At 34.3% G+C, this 6,638-nt stretch overlaps 1 long non-coding RNA gene across 2 annotated transcripts in view; it reads right to left on the bottom strand.

Annotated features, from left to right (window-relative positions):
- LOC144962329 (uncharacterized) overlaps window positions 1-4,035 on the bottom strand; it is a 9,602-nt gene extending 5,567 nt beyond the window's left edge. The window contains exon 1 of one of the 2 annotated variants that reach the window (XR_013643439.1): window positions 3,931-4,035. This is a non-coding gene — a long non-coding RNA (uncharacterized LOC144962329). Of the gene's footprint in view, window positions 1-3,573; window positions 3,668-3,930 lie in introns of those variants that run through there. The other variant, XR_013643440.1, reaches the window with a different exon arrangement.
- Window positions 4,036-6,638: the final 2,603 nt, after the last annotated feature.

Raw genomic sequence — 6,638 nt, 5'->3', positions numbered from 1 at the left:
TTTTAATCTGACAATTTATGAAATAAGACCACGGTTTTTAAATTACTACTGTAAAATCTTTAGATTTTCCGTTTCAAAAATGCTACAATGAATCAAAATATCTATTTTTTAAAGAATGTGCTGATGAAATAGCCCTGTTCCTGTTTACGATTTTTCAAGAATCCATTAACAAAGGAACAATGCCCACCGACTGGAAGCATGCCCTTATAACCCCAATCTATAAAAAGGGAAAACGAAACCTAGCTTCACATTATAGACCTGTATCTCTAACTTCAGTTGTTTGCAAGATACTAGTACACATTGTATTCCATTCTATCATGAACCACTACAACAACACAATTTACTAGTCGAACCCCCAAGTCGACGGCTTCAGGAAAAAACGATCATGCGAGACACAATTAATCAATAAAATAGAAGAAATTGCAAGATCACTAGACAACAAAAAGCAAATTGATCTCCTGGTACTAGACCTCTCTAAAGCGTTTGACACTGTACCATACAAACGATTACTATAAAAAATCGAGCAAAGCGGAATTCGGAAGATGGGGGGCAATGAAACAAATCAGTCAGAGAATATGTAACAACAACCGCAAAATCTTCTACTTTGGTTCAAGGACTGGCTTTGCAATCGAATGCAACAAGTTGCCATTGAAATTCAAGCAAAAAATGTAATGTATTATCAGGATTATGCATCTTGATAATTACAAATGACCTTGGAAACTAATTATCTCCACAAAGGCTTAAACTGTTCGCAGACGTTAACATTCTTTTTGGGACAATAGATAGTAGCGCAGATGCACATGAACAACATAAAGATCTTCCTTCTCTCCAGACGTGGTCAGATACATCGCACATGCAGTTCCATCCATCAAAATTCTATACCATGTCAATATCAAACAAGAAAGAGCCGTATACACAAAATTACACAATGCATGATCATCCCTTAAAACAAGTTGATTCCTCGGAGTCTAATTCAATAAGAAACTAAAGTGGCAAACCCATATAGAACATATCACAGCAAAGGCAAGTAGGATGCTGGGGTTTCTGAAAAGGAACATAAACCAATGCACACAAAGAATTAAAACCCAGGTGTACACAACACTTATCAGGCCAACATTAGAGTATGCCAGCGCCGTGTGGGACCCCGACACAAAAAATGACATAGTCAAGATTGAAAAAAGTACAAAGAGCAGCTGCAAGATTCGCAACCGGATGCAAATCCAGAGACCTAGGTTGTGAGACTTCCTCCATCCAGTCACTTGAATGGAAGCCTTTGAAAAACAAGCGCAAGGTATCCCGTATTGTCACCTTGCACAAAATCATCAACGATACAAACTCACCCATCATCATCCCAAACTACATAAAAAACAAATCAGATTGGTACGCTACACGTAGATACAATGCATCACAATAAACATACAACCATTTATAAGAACAGACATACAAACACAGCTTTTTCCTACGAACCATAAATGCCTGGAATGCCACGCCACCGGACATAACGAACGTGGAATGCTTGGAAACTTTCAAAAGAGTTTTGTCAAAGTAATCTGTGACTGTCCCTGTTTTGATTGGACTCTAACTGAACATTTGCAATGATGGGCCCGTGGGGCCCAGAGATATCCAAATTGTTGACGTCTTTCGTTAAATAATAGCACGCGCAGATTAGTATTATACGACTCTCAAATTGGAACTATCAAAATTCCCACCTTGTAGCCGAGTATCCAGTATGTCTGAGGACGTTATACCGAGTTTTAGAGTATACGCTTTTGGTGTATCATCTTCATATGAAACAATCTATTCGTATCTCATTGTCAACCAAAAGTGCGTATTACCATTTTTATACTAAATGCACCCTTTTAGCTGACAACGAAATGGCCTTTGAAATAAACGATATATTATATTATTCGACGTATAGATAGTCAAGGCTGATGATCGTGAAGAACCACAGCGCTCTCTTCCTTTTTTTTCTTATTGCGTAAAGAATTGATTGCAATGACATCGTTTATATAAAATGAATATATATATATATATATATATATGTGTGTGTGTGTGTGTGTGTGTGTGTGTGTTTGTGTGTGTGTGTGTGTGTGTGTGTGTGTGTGTGTGTGTGCACAAGCATAGCTGTCCGTTCAAAGAACATGATGATATTTTGATCAACTCAAAATTTATAAATTCAATTGTTGAATGAAATTTGAATTTATTTTCTATTGTCTTAAAAGACAATAGAACTTCACGGAGCTTTTTATTTGGCACAGAGAGGTAATTTCTGCATTTAATATCTTATATATTTCGCTCACATATCTCGGAATTCATTGGGAAGATGGTTTATATAAATTTCAAGAAATTGTATTCAAAATGATGACAGGAACCACTACCAATTAGCGATTCAATGCAAGACGTAATGTAACTAAAATCCAATTTGCCAAATATGATAGTAATAGTAATGATAATAATAATAATAATAATAATAATAATAATAATACATACATACATACATACATACATACATACATACATACATACATACATACATACATACATACATACATACACACACACACATATATATATATATGTGTGTGTGTGTGTGTGTGTTTGTGTGTGTGTGTGTGTGTGTGTCAATGTGTTGGGTGCTTTCTCTCGATTTACGCAGCTCTTGTCGTGGATCCACAGAATGCGCAACGATCCATCAATTGTTACGCATTCTGTAGATCGGTAGATTGCCCAGCGCTTTTTGTGGATCCAATAGAAGGTGGAAAATATCTTTGTTCCGCATTCCGTAGATGGAGCTCTTACCCAAGTATTTCAAAATAAATAAAATTGAATAATTATATGAATGAAGAATGCCTTGTTTATTATTGTGATGAAAATCTATTCTTAAAATAAGGGTTGGGGATCAAAATGGTTCCGTACAACTCATGTAAAATGTTTGCCAAAGAGACCAGAAGTACTTGAAATATAAACACTATATAACTACTTTTTACAGATTGATTTTAAATTAAGGGCAATCCCAGTACCCATTGACACAAATTATTATTTATAAAATCTGCTAGGGCATAATGATCAATCATTTGTTGACTTTGGGAATCGACATCTGGCCACCCTGTTGCTAGATTCAAATGGGCGCACCTAAGACTCTATTCCCGGACCGATTTTGATCGTTGATACCTCAAAATTTGAAAGCCAAAAATAGAAGATGGAGAAGTTCTTTTGAGATCCTGCTTAAAATTACCACAATCTTGTCAAAGTCTAAAAGCAAAAACTTCAGTGAAGAGTCAAGAGAAGAGGTTATTTTCAGTGAAGGAAATCCTTTTCAAAGGGGGGGGGGGGGGGGGGGGGGGGGAGGGTGCTCAATGCTTTAACAAGGGTTGGAGGATTGGTGATAAACATAATGTTATATATCCAACGGCCTTTCTTAAAATCATGCGTCGATTGTACAATTTGATGTTAATTAGAATAGGGCAATGTTAATATTTGTGTGTGTGTGTGTGGTGTGTGTGTGTGTGTGTGTGTGTGTGTATTCAGTTCAATTTTATTTGTTCTATTTTGCTCCAGTCATTTTGCTCATACCAAGGATTGAGATATGTTTTCGTTCTCAATATCTTTCTATCTCCTAAATGTGAGCCAAATATTATAAAAATCGTCTTCCATCGTTCAAATCCATTCTAACTGTCAGGCATGAGAAATTATTTTAAAGGCAATATATCTATGGTTGAGAGAGCCAACATCAAATCTAATTGTTTATGGGTGATTTCAATGTAATCTCATTTTCATGTGCTTTTAATACAATAATAATACCCAATAAGAGCTAAATTAGGCCAATAGTGTGGCCTTTGGTGTCCTATCACAGTGATAAAAAAAAAAACCCGATGTGAATTAATATGATATAAAGTGCAGGATATCAATTATAAAACAAACTTAAATTACTCATCGAATTCAAACTTAGATGATATGATTCCTTATCTATACAATTTCTCGGAGTTCTTGAAGAGGCGTGGAGAGAGTTCCAAATATCTAAAGCCCGGAAAATTAAAGAGTAGATCTAGGCATTTATTAAGGTCTAGTACCGGTCTTTGAAGATTATTGCTAAAGAAATCGATAGATGTTAACTCACTCAATCCTAAAGACTTTTGCTACTTTTCAAGTTGGATAGAATGTATTTACAATGAGCATGTACATAATTTTATTCAACTATCATTAACTTGCAACAACTATTAGCTTTGATAGTAAGCTTATAATTTGTCTCAGAAAAATGTAATAAATAGGCATAGGGTTAAAGTAACCCGGGTAAACTACGGATTTAGTCGGTATTAGGGTTGAGTGAGTTAATACAGCATTAATACTGCCGTACTCTGGAAAACAATTATTTTAAAAAATTGGCCAGAAAACTCGTCCTACAATATCGATCGCGAAGTTCCAGGTTTGTGAGTTTTTGCCAAGATGAGGATCATTTAAATTGATCGATATTTGAAGGACGAGTTTTCTAGCCAAATTTTAAAATATGGGGTTTTCCAGAGTAATGTAGAAGCAGATGTATATTAAAACAGTTCTCAAAGTAAAAAAAAAAACAAACAAAAAAGGAAAGAAAAAAACCCAAAGAAATCAAAAAGAAAAAAAAAGTGTCAGAGTTAAAATGATAATTGCGCCTTAACTAGGCTACGATCGATTTTTGTCACCGGAGAAAAAAAAACAAACAAAAAACAAAAAAAAGGAAAGAAAAAAAACAAAAAAAAAAAACAAAACAAAGAAATCAAAAAGAAAAAAAAATGGCAGAGTTAAAAGGATAATTGCGTCTTAGCTAGGCTACGATCGATTTATGTCACCGGAGAGAGCATTTTGAATATTAACTTAAATCGAATTAAAAGTATGGAACTTTATAAAAAATTTGCTCGGCTCAGGAGATAATCACAACCGGGAGAAATTATCTTCTTTCCTTTGATGGTAGTTAAATTGCAAAAATACTGACAAATTTTGTTTCGATGACAATAAATTTCCCCAACAGAATTTACCATCCTGTTAAAAATATTATTGACATTATAATTATAAAGTGGAATTTACCCCGACTATTAATTATAAGAGATTTTCTAACGGCAAAACATCCAAGCATATTGATCTGACATTTCGATAATTGCCTTCATTTCACATAAGCCCTCGATTAACACGGGTTACACAATATTATAGAATATTTTAAATAAGTGGTGCGTGTTTTCCCCCATTTTCTCAGCTGCCCCTCAATGCAGAGCTGCAAAAGTTTGTTTGAACCTCTGCATCAATTTGCCTTAATTAAAAAGTATTTTTCCATTAACTTTAAACAGTAGGACAGGTTTCGCTTATTGCAGCTATATTAAAAGCTTTTAACAAATTCCTGCAATATGGATACGCGGAAAATTCATAATTTTGATACTGTAAATCAACTATGGGTTCCGATTTACCAATTATCGATTTTAGTATACCTGTAATAAGAGAAATCCTGCCCTATTTTTAAAATGTTTAACTCACTCAGTCCTAGAGATTTTTGTTACTTTTCAAAATTGGAAAAAAAAACGTATTAAAAAATGAGTCTGTGCATAGATATTTTTATTCAACTACCATATTAACATGTAAACATTAAGAATATAAGCTTTGACACTACGCCTAAAATTTGTCTCAGAAAAACGTAATAAATAGGCATGGGGGTAAAAGCAACCGGGTAAACAACGGATATATTCGTTGTTAGGGTTGAGTGAGTTTAAAAGTTTTGAAAGAGCGGTGTTCAACCTCAATACATGCACGCTCTTAAATTTTCAGAACCGTACGTATTTGGAACTCTCTCCACGCCTTGTCAAGAACTTTAAAACCTAACCTCACATTTTAAAATTTGAATTTGTAATGTAAGTTTGTTCTTTAATGGCATCATCTACTTTATACCATACTAAAACATGTCAGTTGGAGTTCCAGATAGCTCAGTTCACAATCAGAGGGACCGAGATCGATCCCGGGTGAAGTCGAGATTTTTGTCTGACCTCCATGTCCACCCACAGTGATTGGGTAGCTGGGTCCGTTAGATCTGGCGGAAATAATAATAATAATAATAATAATAATAATAATAATAATAATAATAATAATAATAATAATAATAATAATAATAATAATAATAATTAGACTATGATTTTACGTCACTTACAAATGATTAATGAATTTTGTGACGTCAACTATTTACATCTTGAAAATTTGAATTCCTAATGTCGCATTTTCTCTCTATATGACAAATGTTTATTCGCAATACCGAATTTGAAGAGCAATAAAGCACATTTGCTATGTAAACACTATATAAAAAGGTTTGCAGGTTACTTGTATATCAATCTGCAAAAATTCGTTTTATGATTTTTATATTTGCCAATAATTTCGTGCTCGATGGCCAAAATCTAACATGGGCTGCGCGGAACAATTTTGACCCTAACCCTATTGTTAAAAAAAGAATAGAGGACACGGAAAAGGTCTGAAATAAATAAATAAATAAATAAATAATAATAATTGAGCTAAATTGAGCTTTTATATAGTGCAATATCCACTAAACGTGCCCAAAGCGCTTTCCAAGGGGTCCCTGGCCAACAGGAACATTTAACATGAAGGACGAGACGTGACGCCCGTTATGC

Source organism: Berghia stephanieae, unplaced genomic scaffold, assembly GCF_034508935.2.
Source record: "Berghia stephanieae isolate SIO BIC M18660-M18661 unplaced genomic scaffold, UCSD_Bste_1.3 scaffold870, whole genome shotgun sequence".
Classification (NCBI taxonomy): domain Eukaryota; kingdom Metazoa; phylum Mollusca; class Gastropoda; order Nudibranchia; family Aeolidiidae; genus Berghia; species Berghia stephanieae.
Note: the sequence above shows the minus strand (reverse complement) of the source record. Positions and strands in the feature narration are given on the sequence as shown.